Source organism: Loxodonta africana, chromosome 9 (genome assembly GCF_030014295.1).
Source record: "Loxodonta africana isolate mLoxAfr1 chromosome 9, mLoxAfr1.hap2, whole genome shotgun sequence".
In the NCBI taxonomy this organism is placed as follows: Eukaryota; Metazoa; Chordata; class Mammalia; order Proboscidea; family Elephantidae; genus Loxodonta; species Loxodonta africana.
In genome coordinates this window covers 123,499,580-123,518,731 of record NC_087350.1, presented here as the reverse complement: position 1 = coordinate 123,518,731, position 19,152 = coordinate 123,499,580, and the positions used below count along the sequence as shown (strand labels likewise).

The window sequence follows — 19,152 nt, the reverse complement described above, 5'->3', positions numbered from 1 at the left end:
TGGAGGGAAGATGGGAGGGCAGAGGAGGTCAGAAGCTAGCCAAATGGATACGAAAAGAGAGTGGAGGAAAGGAGTGTGCTGTCTCATTGGGGGGAGAGCAATCAGGAGTATATAGCAAGGCGTATATAAATTTTTGTATGAGAGACTGATTTAATTTGTAAACTTTCACTTACAGCGCAATAAAAATTTTTTTAAAAAAAAGAATCTACCCTTTCTTTCTTATACAAGCTGTACTTCAGAGTCATCAATTTCTTTTCTCAGAAGTACTCCAGGAAACGAAGAAAGACTACCATTTTGCAACCCTTAAGGAATTAGTGGACCTTACAAATGAGTATCAATGACTGTTAACCTCAAAGAGAGACAATCAGACTTACTACACCTCCTGAAAAAAGTACTCAACACCAGTTATGCTATATTCTTGCCAAAAACAGTCTGAACTGAACCTGATCAAGCCTCTAGACCAGCACTATCTGGTATAATGTAAGCCACAGTGTGAACCACATCTGTAATTTTAAATTTCCTAGTAGCCATATGAAAAAAGAAATATGTGAAATTAATAATACATTTTATTTAACTCAATATACTCAAACATTTTATTTCAACACGTAATCTATGCTTTTAAACAGGTATTAAATAAGATATTTTACATCCCCCCCATACTAAGTCTCTGAAATGGAAATCCAACGTGTATTTTCACCTGTTGCACGTCTCAATCCGCGTGAGCCACATGTCAAGTGCTCGACAGCCATTACGTGGCTAGTGTCTACCACAGACCAAAAACCAAACCCACTGCCATCAAGTCGATTTTAACTCACAGCAACCCTACAGGACAGAGCAGAACTGCCCCATAGGGTTTCCAAGGCTGAAAATATTTACTGAAGCAGACTGCCAAATCTTTCCCGCGCAAAGTGGCTGGTGGATTCCAATCGCTAACCTTTCAGTGAGCAGGTGAGTACTTAACCACTGAGCCACGAGGGCTTCTCATATCGGACAGAGGCAGCCTAAAATCTTAACTCTAAATTCACAGAAAATATATAGGACAGAGGTACATGTTTAACACCACCATAAGGATGCAATCAGCAAAAATCACGGTTATGGGAAAATCTGGGAAGAATAAACCATTATCTTCAAAATTAAACTGCAAGGTAAAAAAAAAAATAAAGAGATGGAATGAAAATAAATATACTCAAAGATTTAACAGCCACATCTACCAAGGGCAATGAATGGACCATATTTAGTTCCTAATTTGGAAAAAAATGAAATAAGAAATGTGAACGTTGACTAGATACTTATTTCCTGAAATATTTACACTAACTGAAATATTCATTGAGGAAATATGCTTCAAAATAACTGACAGTAGGGAGGGGCAGGGGGTAGATGCACCAAGATTGGCAAGGAGAAAACAGCTGCAGATGTTAGAGGACAGGTTATACGCTCAGACCTACTTCTGAATGAGTTTGGAAAAGTTCCCGTAACAAAAAGCCTAAAACGTCTGCACAGAGAGAGAGAGAGAGAGTGTGCGTGTCTGTGTGTCTGTGCATCTGTGTGTGTGTGTGTTTGTGTGTGTGTGTGTGTGTGTACATCACTATTTTCTCAGACAGATGCATTTGCTTATATATGCACAAATATCTCAAAGGATACACAATAATTATAATGCTGGTGGCCTGCCTCAAAAGAGAAGAACTGAATGACCACTGGACAAGAGATGGAGACTTCATTTTGCACTCTTTTATACTTTTTAATTTTGAATCACACAACGATCTGACCTACTCAAAATTTTAAGGGAGGTGGGGCTAAGGTGGCAGAGTAGTCAGATACTTCCAATGATACCTCTTACAACAAAGACCTGAAAAAACAGGTGAAACAAGTATATTTATGACAAGCTAGCAGTCCTGAACATCAAAGGCAAAGTTAGAAAATGGACCAAGCAGCAGGAGGAGGAAGAGATGGTTCAGAAGCGGAGAGGAGTAACCAGACCTGAATTGCTGGGGACCCTCAGGCGCCATTCCTGGGAACAACTACCAGAGGCTGGCAAAGGCATTCCGGCCAGTTTCCTCAGGCAGAGACAGCCAGCCGCACAGCCTACTCACACCTCCAGAACCAGAGAAGAATGGCACTCTTGGCAAAATCTAAGTACTTGTGTATATTTTACCGTGCCCCAGCCTCCAACCTGGCTTGAGTGACTGTCGATTTCCTTGGGCCTGAGATAGGGCCTGCTGAGTGCCCTGAGCCATTCTCCCAACCTTGGAGAAGGAATAAATTCACAATTGTGGGAAAAGATAATCTGCCAGCTCCACTAACCTGGGGAGCTAAGGACAGTAGTGGCTCCTGTCCAGGCATAAATGGTCCGTGGACTTTGAATACCCTTCCCCCCTTCATGGACCTATGTGGGCCTATGTCAGGAGAATAGGCCCTTGTTGGCAGACTGCAACTATTTCCGCTGTACAGTGGAGAGGTGAGTGTTCGACGTTTCACACTGCTTTGCCTATTAAACACGGTCCTCACCTACCTACATAAGGGGTCTAAGGACTGGTAGCTCCACCCATGCCACCTAGCCATCTGCAACAGGGGTCCAAGGATAACTGGTAACTCCCAGTCCTTACAACCAAAAGCACTGGGTGCCCATGGTTTGTCTGCAGAACCCACTCACATGTACGCTCTAAGAAAACAGGGATGTGCTTTCCTCACAGACACTCCGGGGACAGTTGTCAGCCCCCTGCCTTGTTCAGAGAGTGACACCCTGCTGCAACCAGATACCAGTACCTACACCAATCACCCCTGCCCCTCTAAGACTGTAGCACAGAGCCTGTACCACACACTTGATGACCAACTACCTGGACACCTGAGCTGAATCCATACAAGAAAAGTTAATGGACTAACAGCTCTAGCCATTTGGTGACCGGACGTTAGACCTTCAAAGGCAAAAATACCTCACTCAAGAAACCTATTTGGGCATATCAAAACAAGAAGCCAGGATACAGTATGCAAACATAAAATACAATAACTTATAGACTGCTCAGAGACAAGAGTCACTGTTAAATCACATAAAGCAGACCATGATCGCGTCAACAAGTTCTCAAAAAAAAAAGAATCGAGGGATCTCCTGGATGAAGCTGGTTCCCTGGAATTACCAGAAGAAGAATTCAGAAGATTAATACACAGAACTCTTCAAGACATCAGGAAGGACATCAGGCAATACACAGAAAAAGCCAAGGAACACACAAATAAAGTAGTTGAATAAATTAAAAAGGTTATTCAAGAACATAAAGAAAAATTTAATAAGCTGCAAGAATCCAGAGAGACAGCAATCAGAAATTCAGAAAATTAACAATAAAATTACAAGAATTAGACAACTCAATGTAAGATGGTACAACCACTTTGGAAATCTATCTGGCATTTTCTTAAAAAGTTAGAAAAAGAACTACCATACAACCCAGAAATCCCACTCCTCAGAATATACCCTAAAGAAATAAGAGCCTTCACACGAACAGATATATGTACACCCATGTTTACTGCAGCTCTGTTTACAACAGCAAAAAGCTGGAAGCAACCAAGGTGTCCATCAATGGATGAATGGTTAAATAAATTGTGGTATATTCACACAATGGAATACTATGCATCGATAAAGAACAGTGACGAATTTCATAACACGGAGGAACCTGGAAGGCATTATGCTGAGTGAAATTAGTCAGGGGCAAAAGGACAAATACTGTATAAGACCACTATTATAAGATCTTGAGAAATAGTATAAACTGAGAAGAACACATACTTTTGTGGTTACGAGGGGGGGAGCGAGGCAGGGTGGGAGAGGGTTATTTACTGATTAGTTAGTAGATAAGAACTACTTTAGGTGAAGGGAAGGACAATACTCAATACACGGAAGGTCAGCTCAACTGGACTGGACCAAAAGCAAAGAAGTTTCCGGGATAAACTCAATGCTTCAAAGGTCAGAGGAGCAAGGGAGGGGGTTTGGGGACTATGGCTTAAGGGGACTTCTAAGTCAATTGGCAAAATCATTCTATTATGAAAACATTCTGCATCCCACTTTGAAGTATGGCGTCTGGGTTTTAAATGCTAACAAGCAGCCATCTAAGATGCATCAATTGGTCTCAACCCACCTGGATCAAAGGAGAATGAAGAACACCAAGGTCACACGATAACTATGAGCCCAAGAGACAGAAAGGGCCACATGAACCAGAGACTTACATCATCCTGAGACCAGAAGAACTAGTTGGTGCCCAGCCACAACCGACGACTGCCCTGACAGGCAGCACAACAGAGAACCCCTGAGGGAGCAGGAGATCAGTGGGATGCAGACCCCAAATTCTCAGAAAAAGACCAGACTTAATGGTCTGACTGAGACTAGAGGAATCTCAGCGGTCATGGTCCCCAAACCTTCTGTTGGCACAGGACAGGAACCATTCCCGAAGACAACTCATCAGACATGGAAGGGACTAGACAATGGGCTGGAGAGAGATGCTGACGGAGAGTGAGCTACTTGTATCAGGTGGACACTTGAGACTGTGTTGGCATCTCCTGTCTGGAGGGGAGATAGGAGGGTAGAGAGGGTTGGAAACTGGCAAAATCGCACGAAAGGAGAAACTGGAAGGAGGGAGCGGGCTGACTCATTAGGGGGAGAGTAAGTGGGAGTATGGAGTAAGGTGTATATAAGCTTATATGTGACAGACTGACTTGATTCGTAAACTTTCACTTAAAGCACAATAAAAATTATTAAAAAAAAAGAATTAGACAACTCAGCAGAAAGTCAGAGGAGGAGAACTGAGGAAGTGGAAGTCAGAATTAGTGAGACTGCAGATAAAACACTTGGCAGCAATATATTTGAAGAAAAATCAGATAAAAGAATTTAAAAAAATGGAGAAACCCTAAGAATCATGTGGGACTCTTATCAAGAGAAATAACCCACGAGTGATTGGAGTACCAGAACAGTGAAAGATAACAGAAAATACAGAGAGAATTGCTGAAGATTTGTTGGCAGAAAATTTCCGATACCGTGAAAGATGAGAAGATACCTATCCAAGATGCTCACTGAACTCCACGTAACGTAGATTTTAGAAGAAAATCACCAATACATATTATAATCAAACTTGCCAAAACTAAAGACAAAAACAGAATTTTAAGAGCAGCTAGCGATAAACGAAAAATCACCTACAAAGGAGAGTCAATAAGCTCGGACTACTTGGCGAAAAATCACCTACGAAGGAGAGTCAATAAGCTCGGACTACTTGGCAGAAACCATATAGGCAAGACGGCAATGGGATGACTCACATAAAGCATTGAAGGGAAAAAATTGCCAGCCAAGAATCATATGTCCAGCAAAACTGTCTCTCAAATATGAAGGTAAAATTAGGACATTTCCAGATAAACAGTTTAGGGAATTCATAAAAACCAAACCAAAACTACAAGAAATACTAAAGGGAGTTCTATGATAAGAAAATCAACAATAGCAGATATCAACCCAAGACTAGAACACAGGACAGAGCAACCAGATCTCAACCCAGAGAGGGAAATCACAAAAATAAGTCAAGATAAAAAACCGCTCAAAACAGGGAAACAGTGATGCCATTATGTAAAAGAAGACAACACTAAAACAATAAAGAGGGTCTAAGAAATGTAGGGAAACCCTGGTGGCGTAATGGTTAAGTGCTACAGCTGTTAACCAAGAGGTCGGCAGTTTGAATCCACGAGGCACTCCTTGGAAACTCTACGAGGCAGTTCTACTCTGTCCTATAGGATGGCTATGAGTCAGAATCAACTCAACGGCAGTGGGTTTGGTTTTTAAGAAATGTATTCATAGATCTTTCACATGGAAAGGAAAACAAGGCGACATAAAGAAATAAAAGTTAGGTTTAAACTTAGAAAAATAGGGGTAAATATTAATGTAACCACTAAGGAGACAATCTTATTCCTCAAAATAAACTACAAAAAAAAAAAAAAAAAGAGACTCAGCAGAAACACAATCAGCGACAATTAATGAAAAGAAAACACAATATATAAACATTACTAATCAGCATCTGATATCTAATATCCACATGATACTGCAAAAACTCAACTACAAAAAGACAACCCAATTTAAAAAATAGGCAAAGGATAGGCCTAGACTTAAAGACACAAACTAAAATTCAAAGGATGAAAAAAAATATATCAAGCAAACAACAATCAAAAAAGACCAGGCTCCCTCTTGAACTTAGATGCAAAAATCCTCAACAAAATTCTAGCCAATAGAATTCAACAACATATCAAAAAAAAAAAAATTCACCATGACTAAGTGGAATTCATACCGGGTATGCAGGGATGGTTCAACGTTAGAAAAACAATTAATGTAATACATCATATTTAAAAAAAGAGACAAGAACCACATGATCTTATCAATTGATGCAGAAAAGGCATCTGACAAAGTCCAACACCCATTCATGATAAAAAACTATCAGCAAAATAGGAATAGAAGGAAAATTCCTCAACAAAATAAAGGGCATTCATACAAAGCCAAAAGCCAACATCATCCTAAATGGAGAGAGTCTGAAGGCATTCCCCTTGAGATCAGGAACCAGACTAGGATGCCCTTTATCGCCACTCTTTTTCAACATTGTGCTAGAGGTCCTAGCCAGAGCGATTAGGCTAAATAAATAAAGGGCATCCAGATCAGCAAGGAAGAAGTAAAATTGTCTCTATTTGCACATGACACGATTTTATACACAGAAAACCCTAAGGAATCCTCAAGAAAACTACTGAAACTAAGAGTTCAGCAGTGTCAGGATACAAGGTAAACATATAAAAATTAGCTGCATTCCTCCGCACCAACAAAAAGAGCATCGAAGAGTAAAGCACCAAATTAATACCATATACAGTATCCCCCAAGAAGATAAAATACTTATGAATAAATCTTACCAGAGACTTAAAGACCTACACAAAGAAAACTACAAGATACTACTGCAAGAAACCAAGAGACCTACATAAGTGGAAAAACATACCTTGCTCATGGATAGGAAGACTTAACACTGTAAAAATGGGTATTCTACCAAAAGCCATCTACAGATATAATGCAAATCTGATCCAAATTCAAAGGACATTTTTTAATGAGATGGAGAAACAAATCGACAACTTCATATGGAAGGGAAAGAGCCCCCAGATAAATAAAGCATTACTGAAAAAGAACAACAAGGTGGGAGGCCTCACTCTGCCTGATTTTAGAACCTATTATAAGACCACAGTAGTCAAAACACCCTGGTACTGGTACAACAACAGATACACAGACCAATGGAACAGAATTGAGAATCCAGACATAAATCCATCCACATATGAGCAGCTGATATTTCACAAAGACCCAAAGTCAGTGAAAGGGGGAAAAGACAGTCTCTTTAACAAATGGTGCTGGCGTAACTGGATAATCATCTGCAAAAAAATGAAACAAGACCCATACCTCACACCATGTACAAAAACTAACTCAAAATGGATCAAAGACCTAAATATAAAATCTAAAATGATAAAGATCATCAAAGAAAAAATAGGGACAACGCTAGGAGCCCTAATACATGGCATAAACAGTATACGAAACATGACTAACAATGCACAAACACCAGAAGAGAAACTAGATAACTGGGAGCTCCTAAAAACCCAACACCTATGCTCATCCAAAGACTTCACCAAAAGAGTGAAAAGGTTTACCTACAGACTGGGAAAAAGTTTTTGGCTAGGACAGTTCCAATCAGTTTCTGATCTCTGAAATCTACATGATACTGCAAAAACTCAACTACAAAAAGACAAATGACCCAATTAAAAAATGGGCAAAGGATATGAACAGGCACGACACTAAAGAAGACATTCAGGTAGCTAAAAGGTACATGAGGAAATGCTTAGGATCATTAGCCATTAGAGAAATACAAATCAAAACTACAATGAGATTCCATCTCACTCCAACAAGGCTGGAATACAAAGAACACAAAATAATAAATGTTGGAGAGGTTGTGGAGAGACTGGAACACGTATACACTGCTGGTGGGAATGTAAAATGGTACAACCACTTTGGAAATCAATTTAGAGCTTCCTTAAAAAGCTAGAGACAGAACTACCATACAATCCAGCAATCCGACTCCTTGGAATATATCCTAGAGAAGTAAGAGCCTTTACACGAACGGATATAGGCACACCCATGTTCACTGCAGCACTGTTTACAATAGCAAAAAGATGGAAGCAACCAATGGATGAATGGATAAATAAATTATGGTATGTTCACACAATGGAATACTATGCATCAATAAAGAACAATGATGAATCCCAGAAACATTTCACAACAAGGAGGAATCTGGAAGGCATTATGCGGAGTGAAATTAGTCAGTTGCAAAAGGACAAATATGGTACGAGACCACTATTGTAAGAACTCAAGAAACAGTTTAAACAAAGAGGTGAATACTCTCTTACGGTTATGACAGTGAGGAGGGAGGGAGGGAGGGGAAAACTAATTAGGTAGTAGACAAGAACTATTTATGGTGAAGGGAAAGAAACACACAAAACAGGAAAGGTCAGCACAAATGGACTAACTGAAAGCAAAGAAGTTTCCTGAATAAACTGAATGCTTCGACGGCCAGCGTAGCAGGGGTGGAGGTTTGGGGACTTTGGTTTCAGAGGACATCTAGGTCAATTGGCATAATAAAATCTATTAAGAAAACATCCTGCATCCCACTTTGGAGAGTGGCATCTGGGGTCTTAAACATTAGCAAGCAGCCATATAAGATGCATCAGTTGGTCTCAACCCACCTGGAGCAAAGGAAAATGAAGAACACCAAAGATAGAAGGTAATTATGAGCCCAGAAGACACAAAGGGCCACATAAGCCAGAGACTACACCAGCCTGAGACCAGAAGAACTAGATGGTGCCCGGCTACAACCGATGACTTCTCTGACAGGGAACACAACACAGAATCCCTGAGGGAGCAGGAGAGCAGTGGGGTGCAGACCTAAATTCTCGTAAAAAACCAGACTTAATGGTCTGAGACTAGAAGAACCCCAGAGGTCCTCGTCCCCTGACCTTCTGTCAGCCCAAGACAGGGACCATTCCCAAAGCCAACTCTTCAGACAGGGATTGGACTGGACTATGCGGTAGAATGCTTGCAGCTGTTTCTTCTCATTTTGAGTCGTGCCACATCAGCAAATGAAGGTCCCAAAAGCTTGACCCCATCCACATCATTAAGGTTGACTCTACTTTGAGGAGGCAGCTCTTCCCCAGTCAACTTTTGAGTGCCTTCCAACCTGGGGGGCTCATCTTCCAGCACTATATCAGACAATGTTCCGCTGCTATTCATAAGGTTTTCACTGGCTAATGCTTTTCAGAAGCAGACTGCCGGGTCTTTCTTCCTAGTCTGTCTTAGTCTGGAAGCTCAGCTGAAACCTGTCCTCCATGGGTGACCCTGCTGGTATCTGAATACCGGTGGCATAGCCTCCAGCATCACAGCAACATGCAAGCCCCCACAGTACGACAAAACTGACAGACATGTGAGCGACATCATGACAAATGGAGAAAAGACTGAAGTTGTCAAGGGTTTCATTTTATTTGGATCCACAATCAGCAGCCATGGAAGCAGCAGTCAAGAAATCAAACGAAGCACTGCATTGGGTAAATCTGCTGCAAAGGACCTCTTCAAAGTGTTGAAGAGCAAAGATGTCACCTTGAAGACTAAGGTACACCTGACATAAGCCATGGTATTTTCAATCGCCTCATATGCATGTGGAAGCTGGAAAATGGATAAGGAAGACCAAAGAAGAATTGACGCCTTTGAATTGTGGTGTTGGCGAAGAATATTGAATATACCACGGACTGCCAAAGAATGAACAAATCTGTCTTAGAAGTACAACCAGAATGCTCCTTAGAAGCAACGATGGCGAGACTGCGTCTTTCATACTTTGGACACGTTGTCAGGAGGGATCAGTCCCTGGAGAAGGACATCATGCTTGGCAAAGCACAGGGTCAGCAGAAAAGAGCAAGACCCTCGACGAGGTGGATTGACACAGTCACTGCAACAACGAGATCAAGCATAACAACGATTAAGGATGGCTCAGGACCGGGCAGTGTTTCGTTCTGGTGTGCATAGGGTCGCTATGAGTTGGAACCCACTCAACGGCACCTAACAACAACAACAACATGGGGCAGAAAATTATACTGGTGAGGAGTGAGCTTCTTGGATAGAGTAGACACGTGAGACTATGCGGGCAGCTCCTGTCTGGAGGGGAGATGAGAGGGCAGAGGGGTCAGAAGCTGGCTGAATGGACACGAAAATAGAGACCTGAAAGAAGGAGTGTGCTGCCTCATTACGGAAAGAGCAACTAGGAGTATGTAACAAAGTGTATACCAATTTTTGTATGAGAGACTGACTCGATTTGTAAATTTTCACTTAATGGACTTTAAAATTTTTAATTTAAGAACATGTATCTTGATCAATACACCAGCCTTTCTGCGTCTCCGCCCATGCCACCTGGCCAACGCCCCACACTGGCCTCCCTGCTGCCATTCTTGTCTACTTTTAGCACATTCACCACAGAGCCGCCAGGGTCATCTTTTAAAAATGCCATCTGTGCCTAAAATCCTTCAATGACTGTCTAGAGTGCTTCCAAAGCACCCACCTGTTATCATAACGACCTGCCCTGTATGACCTGGCCCCTGCCTCACCAGCTTCACCTCTTGCCACTCGCCCCTTTTGACCTGGCAACTCACTGTGAACCAAAGGATACAGACCTCACCCAACTCATCCTCAAGAAACTGGGAGACTGACGTGGCAAACACCACGGAGCCAAGAGGAATGCTAGACACACGAGCACATGCAGCAACACAGGGGTACAAATGGCACATGCTCACTGCTCAGAGCCAAGTGTAAACATAACAAGCCCATTTCACAAGGATCAGTAAAAAGGATGATAAATAGTCGGCATTGTTGGATTTCTAGGTTTCAGTTTTCTAAATTTGCTAAAGTGGCGTAATTTTTGAAATGTACATACTGTACCTCACCGTTCCAATTCACGCCTCGCTTTATTAACATTCATTCTTAAGGAGCCTTTCCCAATACAATTAGTGCGATGTACAGCAGCCTTTTCTTTCTACTTCTAACTGACTCCATCTCATTTCCTAGCTCTGTAATACTGGCTATAATACGTTCTTAAATTTCGTGAACTCAGGGACCAATCTCAAAAAAACGTATATTTTCTTGTGCACAACCCAGAAGAGCTCTTCCTCCACAGAAGGTGCTCAAAGGTGCTTTTCAACCCCTTTCATACAGCACAGTAAGTATACTCTCATCAGGACTTACCAGCCAACTAAACGGGAATGCAGAAAGCCACCTAAAAACTTTTCCAAAATTAAATGCCCGCTGGCAGCCATTTTCTCGGGAAAATGACATGTCAAAGGAAATGACCCCTCCGAAGGGTCCGAGGAACCACTTAAGCTTGATTTTCTAATTCCAAAACCTTCAAACAGACTGATTTTTTTAACTATAAAAAAATACCAAAAGTTAAGTCAATATAGCAGTAAATGGAGGACTTCTCAATTCTGGGACTGCCGCTTTCATACCACATCTGCAGTAGTAACTAACGGGGACCCTGGAACTAGGCCTTATGTGGTTTGCTAGTGAGACACCTAAGTGGAAATCAAATGGCCCTTACCGGAAGACAAAAGCATCCATCAAACCCAATAAGCCCAAAGTTATATACTGAATTGTGTCCCCCAAAAATGTGTGTCAACTTGCCTAGGCCATGATTCCCAGTACTGTGTGATCGTCCACCACTTTGTCACCTGATAGAATTTTCCTATGTGTTGTAAATCCTAGCTCTATGATGTTAATGAGGCAGGATCAGAAGCAGTGATGCTAAGGATACAAGGCTCACTCTACACAATCAGGTTGTGTCTTAAGTCAATCTCTTCCGAGATATAAGAGAGAAGAAAGCAGAGACATGGGGACCTCATATCACCCAGAAGCAAGAACCAGGAGAACAGCACATCCTTCAAGCCCAGGGTCCCTGTGCTGAGAAGCTCCTCACCCAGGGAAGACTGATGACAAGGACCTTCCCTCAGAGCCAACAGAGACAGAAAGTCTTCCCCTGGAGTTGGCACCCTGAATTCAGACTTCTATCCTCCTAGACTGTGAGAGAATAAATCTCTCTTTGCGAAAGCCATCCATTTGTGGTATTTCTGTTAAAGCAGCACTAGGTAACTAAGACACCTAATGAAATGACAAAGAACATGAAGTTCCCACAGAGAAGAGCACAAGACATGGTTCATATAAACAATCTCAAAGAAAAATGCAATAAAATGTGGTCAAAAACACAGAACTGTTTAATGATACAACAGGAGCAGCAGCAGGAGCCCATGCTCACACTGACTACATGTGGGAATCTCAGCTACCCACCAAAGTCCTTTTGGGTATGAAATTAGAGTTGAAGTAGAAATACTGCCCTTGCTAACTTTTGTTCTAACTTCAGAACTTTCCCATCACAAAAGACATAGCAGGATCCCAGACAGGCAGCCCTTTCCAAAGGACAGTTGTGTTGGATGCCTGTCAAGACTTACCGTACAGGCTTCTGATTTGCCAGAGAGCAGAACAGATTTTACACTCCCTTTTTTTTTTTTTATTCTCTTATCAAAAATCAACCCCAGACAGGAAAACAGAAAAGTGAAACATAAACTCCATCCAGGAGACATCTGAAACCCTACACAATATATGAATAGGAAGCATGGATGGAGGAGAGCTAATTCAAGCCAGAGCAAAGGGACGGGAAACTCAATAAGGGGGTTACTGCTGAGAAGCAGGGAGACTGACCCCATACAACTATAGCAAGACTCAGAAAATGGAGGTGATGCCTGCAGCTGAGGTGGGGTATGTGTCTGCATTTGTGTGTGCATGTGTGAGCATATGGAAAAGTCTGCACAATGAACAGTCAGGCTCTCAGGCCTACACCCCTGAACACACTCAGCATGGGCTCCTCTCCTGTGCCCCCTCGAGACCAGAAGGCCAGCTCTATAAAAACACCGCCAGAAACACCACACAGGGGACAGCAGGCAAGAGAAAAGCAGAAAGGAACACTGCAACTGAACTAGGGAAATCAAGAAAAGGTTACCTACTGACCTAATGGGGCCCTTGGAGCCCAGTGGTAAGTGCTCTGGCTGCTAACCAAAAGATCAGCAGTTCAAATCTACCAGGCGCTCTTTGGAAACCGTATGGAGCAGTTCTACTCTGTCCTATACGGTTGCTATGAGCTGTAATTGACTCAATGGCAACAAATTTCCATTTTCTTTTTGTTTGTTTGTTTTTGATCTACTGACCTAAGTCAGGACAAAGGACTGAATGATCCTTCTTTAAAGGAAACCAGACCAGCCCAGGGAAAAGGCCAGCAGAGAGCCAACAAAAAAATAACAGCCAGTCTTCGTCCTATAGCGAAGGTAACCAGTAAACAAGCCCTCACAAATACTCACATCTCACTTTTAGTACTTTATTCTTAAAGATGAATGATCAAAGATCACCAGGCTTTGAAGGTCTCCAGAATGAAAGAGGAAACCCTGGCGGTGTAGTGCTTAAGAACTACGGCTGCTAACCAAAAGATCAACAGTTCGAATCCACCAGGCGCTCCCTGGAAACCCTACAGGGCAACCTTACTCTGTCCTACAGGGTCGCTATGAGTCAGAATCAACTCAACGGCAAAAGTTTGTTTTTTGGTTTTTTTGGCATGAAAGAGACCAAAAGACACAACAGCAAAGAGGCATGCAAAGGAAACAGAGAAAATGTATGAAACAAAACTTTTAAATTTTAATAACTTTTAAAAAGGTTAGGCTGTAATTAACAGAGATAAAGCTATAGCATATGTAAAACAAGAACAGGAGGCGCTAAAAAAAGGAACAGAGAATGGGAAAGAACATAAAAATACATAGCAGAAATCTCATATTCAATAAAAGAATTGCAAAATAGGATAAAAAATGTTCCCAAAAAGCAAAACAAAAAGACCAAGACATAACAAGGAGAAAAATGATTTAAAAAATTATGCAGTTACAAGGGTGGAGAGGGAGGGAGAGGGTACTCACTAACTAGAGAGTAACCAAGAATTAGGTGAAGGGAAGGACAACACACAATACAGGAGAAGTCAGCACAACTGGACTAAACCAAAAGCTAAGAAGTTTCCTAAATACAACCAAACACTATGAAGAACAGAGTAGCAGGGGTAGGGGTCTGGGGACCATGGTTTCATGGGACATCTAGGTCAACTGGCATAACAAAGTATATTAAGAAAACGTCCTGCATCCCACTTTAGTGAGTGGCGACTGAGGTCTTAAAAGCTAGCAAGCAGCCATCTAAGATCCATCAATAGGTCCCAACCCACCTGGAGTAAAGGAAAATGAAGAACACCAAAGATATAAGGAAAATAAGCCCAAGAAACAAAAAGGGCCACATAAACCAGAGACTCCATCAGCCCGAGACCAGAAGAACTAGATGGTGCTCAGCTACCACCAATGATCGCCCTGACAGGGAACACAACAGAGAGTCCCTGACAGAGCAGGAGAAAAGTGGGGTGCAGAGCTCAAATTCTAGTAAAAAGACCAGACTTAATGATCTGCGACTGGAGTGACTCCAGAAGACATGGCACCCCGTGACTCTGTTAGCCAAAACTAAAACCATTCCTGAAGCCAACTCCTCACACAAAGATTAGCCCGGACCGTAAAACATAAAATAATGCTTGTGAAGGGTGTGCTTCTTAGCTCAAGCAGACACATGAGACTAAATGGGCAGCTCCTGTCCAGAGGCAAGACAAGATTGGCAGAAAGGGACAGGAGCTGGTTGAATGGACACAGGAAATACACGGTGGAAAGGAGAACTGTGCTGTCACATTATAGGGAGAGCAACCAGGGTCACATAACAATGTGTGTATAAATTTTTGTATGAGAAACTAACTTGAGCTGTAAACTTTCACCTAAAGCACAATTTTAAAAAAAAGACTAGAAGACTAAATACAGGAAATCCAACATTCGAGTAAAGGAATTCCTAAAAGAAAGCAGAGGAAAAAATAGTAACGAACGAGTTGTTTCAAACATATTGTACAAAAAAAACCTATTAAAGAAGGGGCATGAGTCTCTAGGTTTCAGCGCTATTTAGTACCCTGCATTTTATAATAAATGGAAGGGAAAAAAAAAAAAACATTTCACTAAGGCACATCATGAAAATCTGGAAACTCAAGGATGCAAAGATCCTCAAAGTTTGCGGGGGGCAGGGGGAACAGTCACAAAGAATTAAAAATCAAACCAGGCTTCTCAACAGCAGCAATGGAAACTAGAAGATATTGGAGCCATGACTTCAAACTGATTTCCAGCCAAACACAAGTGAGGTGGTAGAGTAAGGACATTTCTGACACACAAGTCCCAAGTGGTTTGCCTCCTGTCCATCCTTCCCCAGAAAGCTACTACAGAATGTATTCCAACCCAATGAGGGAGTAAACCCAGAGAAAGGGAGACATCAGACTCAGGGAAAAATGGTTCATTGCTCAAGAAGGTGGGGAAAATTCTCAGGATGACAGCTGTGCACCCCGCGAGAGAGGGTACACAAAGACTGTCATCAGGACAACGTGGAACTGATCGATGATCTGACAGGGCTGAATGGGTGAAAAATTAAACTGAGAAACATTTACAGAATTAAGGGATGGTACAAAAACATTATTTTCAGGTTCAAAGGAAAACAGGCAAATTAAACACGAGACAATTATTAAAGGTTATCCAAAAGAAGAAACGCAGTTTACCACGTAACTCAGCTCAGCACGGTCATTACCTGAACGTAGCCTTGAAGGCTCTGCTCAGCTCAGCACGGCGATCACCTGAGCATAAACGTGCTGAACCAAAACCATGATCTAGCAAGGTGGGCTACTGGGGGAGCATAAGAGGGAATTGCACATGGCTGCCACCTCCCCATGGAGAAAAAGCTGGGGGGGGGTAGGGTTGCCTTTTTTTTAATGTCTCTTAGGACTAACTGATTATTTAAAGTATGTGCATGTATTAATTTAAAAATTAAAAATTAAATGAAAGAGATACATAGTAACCACCCTACTAGAAAACACAGAATCTGGGAAGGCTCTCCAGCAGAAAGATTTCATTATTAACTTATGGTCGCTGGAGCAAAAGCCATTAAGTCAAGCCTACCACCCTGGGCTCCCTCCAGCCCTCAGTGGTCCTGGACATACACTTCAACTTCACAGGCCCCATTTACTAACCCACAAAATGGTGGACAGGGACTGTGCTCCATTACCTCAGGAGTTCTTTTTAGTGAGAAAATGTGGCAACTATCTTTCTAGGTCAAGGAAAAGAGGAAAGAATAAACACACAGTTCTATCAGTTTAAAGTGTCAGCTCTGCTAGTTTAATCATTTGGCAATTAGTGAACCCTGACCTGGTAACCAAACAGCCCTGGTGGCACAATGGTTAAGCACTCGGCTGTTAACTAAAAGGTCGGCAGTTCAAATACACCAGAGAAAGATGTGGCAGTCTGCTTCCATAAAGATTACAGTCTTAGAAACCCTATGGAGCAGTTCTACCCCGTCCTACAGGGTGGCCATGAGTCGGAATCGACTAGACGGCAACGGATCTAGATTTTCTGGTTTTGACGCTGTACCAGTTTCTTAGATTTAGTGGCCTTCAGTATGGATTTACAGTCTTCAGTATGGAATACACCTCGAAATAAAAAAACTCCTCAGAACTGGTCCAATAAGCAACATCATGATAAACAGAGAAAATAATGAAGTTGTCGAAGAATTTCATTTTACTTGAATCCACAGTAAATGTCCATGGAAGCAGCAGTCAACAAATCAAATGACATACCACACTGGGCAAATTTGCTGCAAAAGACCTCTTTCAATTGTTAAAAAGCAAAGACGTCACTTTAAGAACTAAAGTGTACCTGACCCAAGCGAGGGTATTTTCAATCTCATGTGCGCGTGAAAACTGGACAAAAGCAAAGAATTGATTCATCTGAATTACGGTGTTAGCAAAGAATACTGAATGTATCAAGGACTGCCAGAAGAATGAATGACACCTGTCTTGAAGGAGGTATACCCAGGATGCTCCTTAGAAGTGAGTATGGGAAGATTTTGTCTCACACACTTTGCACATGTTATCAGGAGGGACCAGACCTTGGAGAAGGACATCATGCTTGGTAAAATAGAAAGTCAGCGAGAAAGAGGAAGACCCTCAACGAGATGGACTGACACAGTGGCTGTAACAATGGGCTCAAACAGCAATGATTGTGAGGACGGCACAGGATCAGGTAGTTTTTGTACTGTTATACACAGCATCACTTTAAGTCGGAACCAACTTGACAGCACCTAACAACAGGCTTAGGGTCAACAGGTGCTCTGCTCCCCAGTGTCATCTCACCTACTGCCACAGGGTGACAATCTGGGGAGAGCAGCACTACACTGCAAACAGACCCCTCACCCCATCATTTGCTGCCATGACAAACTTTTAGAACCAAGACTCTAACAGGTTAGCTTTTACTAACCTGAAGAGACCACTTCACTGCAAACCATAAGAAACAGTCCAAAATTTAGAAGGTTCTGGACCAAGCACCTCTATGCAGGTTGTGTTTGGACAATGGGTGGTCTAAGGCCAATGTACCCCGAGGCCAGTTACCCTGACAAGCAGTGGCTGGAGCAGCATGTACAGGGGTGTTACATGGAGCAAGGAATCCTCCCTAGGCCTCTCTAAAGGCCCCCGTTGGAAATTGTCCGTCCTACATCTCTTCTCCCTCCGCAGACTCAGGGCATGTTTCTCAAGCCCGGGCTCTGGAGCCAGACCCTCGTGTTCATCTTCTAGGCCACAGGCTCTGTGACCTGAGACCTGGGGACATGACAGTACCTACCTCATAAGAAGGCTGTCAGGCTTTCATGAGTGAATTTCCCAGCGCACTGAGGCAGGTGGACATGCCTAAGGGCTCAGTGAACAGTAAACTCTGCCTGTTATTATGGGCCCATGCAGTCCTCCATTCTGGGCTGCCTGCCGTGTGAGACATCTGGGATAATTCCTTCATCAGTCATTTACTACGACCTACCATGTGCCAGACACAGAACTGGCCAAGCAACGTTTCTTAACATCTTCCACGCCTTGGTTTCAGATCTGCTAAATAGGGAACAGTACCTCCTGCACAGGGAGGGTAAACCAGATGAGAGACCTATCTGAAGGGTCTGTCACAGTGACTGGGCACAGTAGGTGCTCAATTAATGATATCAGTAGTCTCTCACACATCTTCTCCTCTCACAGTCTGTAGTGACGCAGGGTTATCTAATTCATCGTTTTGTCCTCAGAGCCCAATCCATTCCTAGAATATTGTCAGTCCTCAGTGAATACTCATTGCATTGCGTTTAATAACTCCCCCACATCTTCTCTGTTTACTTACATCAATACCTCCAAAAGCTGCAAAAAAATAATAATAATATTAAACAAAAGGCAGTGTATTCACAAGAAGTAAAATGTATTGTCAATTCCAGGTTATGACAGTAGCTTACTATTACACCATAACTTCTTGATCTTGAAAAGTCCCAACGGTTATCACAAGACAAGGACTTCTGATACCAACCGCTTGGCAGTCGCCCTTCCCCAAACACCCGGGGTCCCAGCGTGGGACCCCACGGCGGTTCCGCACTTGCACACGCAGACTCCCGCTCGTCCCCAGCGGGGCCCCAGCGGCGCGCCTCCCAGGAGTTCGGCGTCCCCGCTCCGAGAGAAGACACAAACTGCCCGGAGAAGCCGCAAAGACGAAGGCCGAGACCGCTAACAAAAGAAGGTGAACTTTCCACCGAGGCGCGTCGCCGGCCGCTGGGAACGAGCTCGGCGGGCATCGCGCCCCGTCCCGGCCGCGACTCTGCCCTGACAGCCCCGGACGGAAGAGCATTGTCTGCGGGGACGCGCGCCGGGACCGGCCAACTTCGGCCACGACGGGCCGCCGGGCGAAGCGGAGGAAGGTCGCCGGGCCGGGGAGGCCGGGCCGGGGGTCGGCGGCGCCCGCCGCGGCCCCGACTTCGCCGCTGCCCCGACTTTCCCTTTTGTCTGCCCGCCGCCCGCGTCCCCGCCGCGGCCCACGCGCGACCCCTCCGGACCCCGCCGGCGCCCCTCGGCCCGGCCGGGCGGC

General features: G+C 43.2%; 1 protein-coding gene across 10 annotated transcripts in view; it reads right to left on the bottom strand.

Annotated features, from left to right (window-relative positions):
• Window positions 1-19,152, bottom strand: part of EHMT1 (euchromatic histone lysine methyltransferase 1) — a 277,594-nt gene that overhangs the window by 258,101 nt on the left and 341 nt on the right. The window contains exon 1 of one of the 10 annotated variants that reach the window (XM_064290819.1): window positions 17,887-18,863. The exons of the other annotated variants lie outside the window; for them this stretch is intronic. The gene's annotated coding sequence lies outside the window, so the exon portion shown is untranslated. Of the gene's footprint in view, window positions 1-17,886; window positions 18,864-19,152 lie in introns of those variants that run through there. 10 annotated transcript variants of the gene reach the window in all.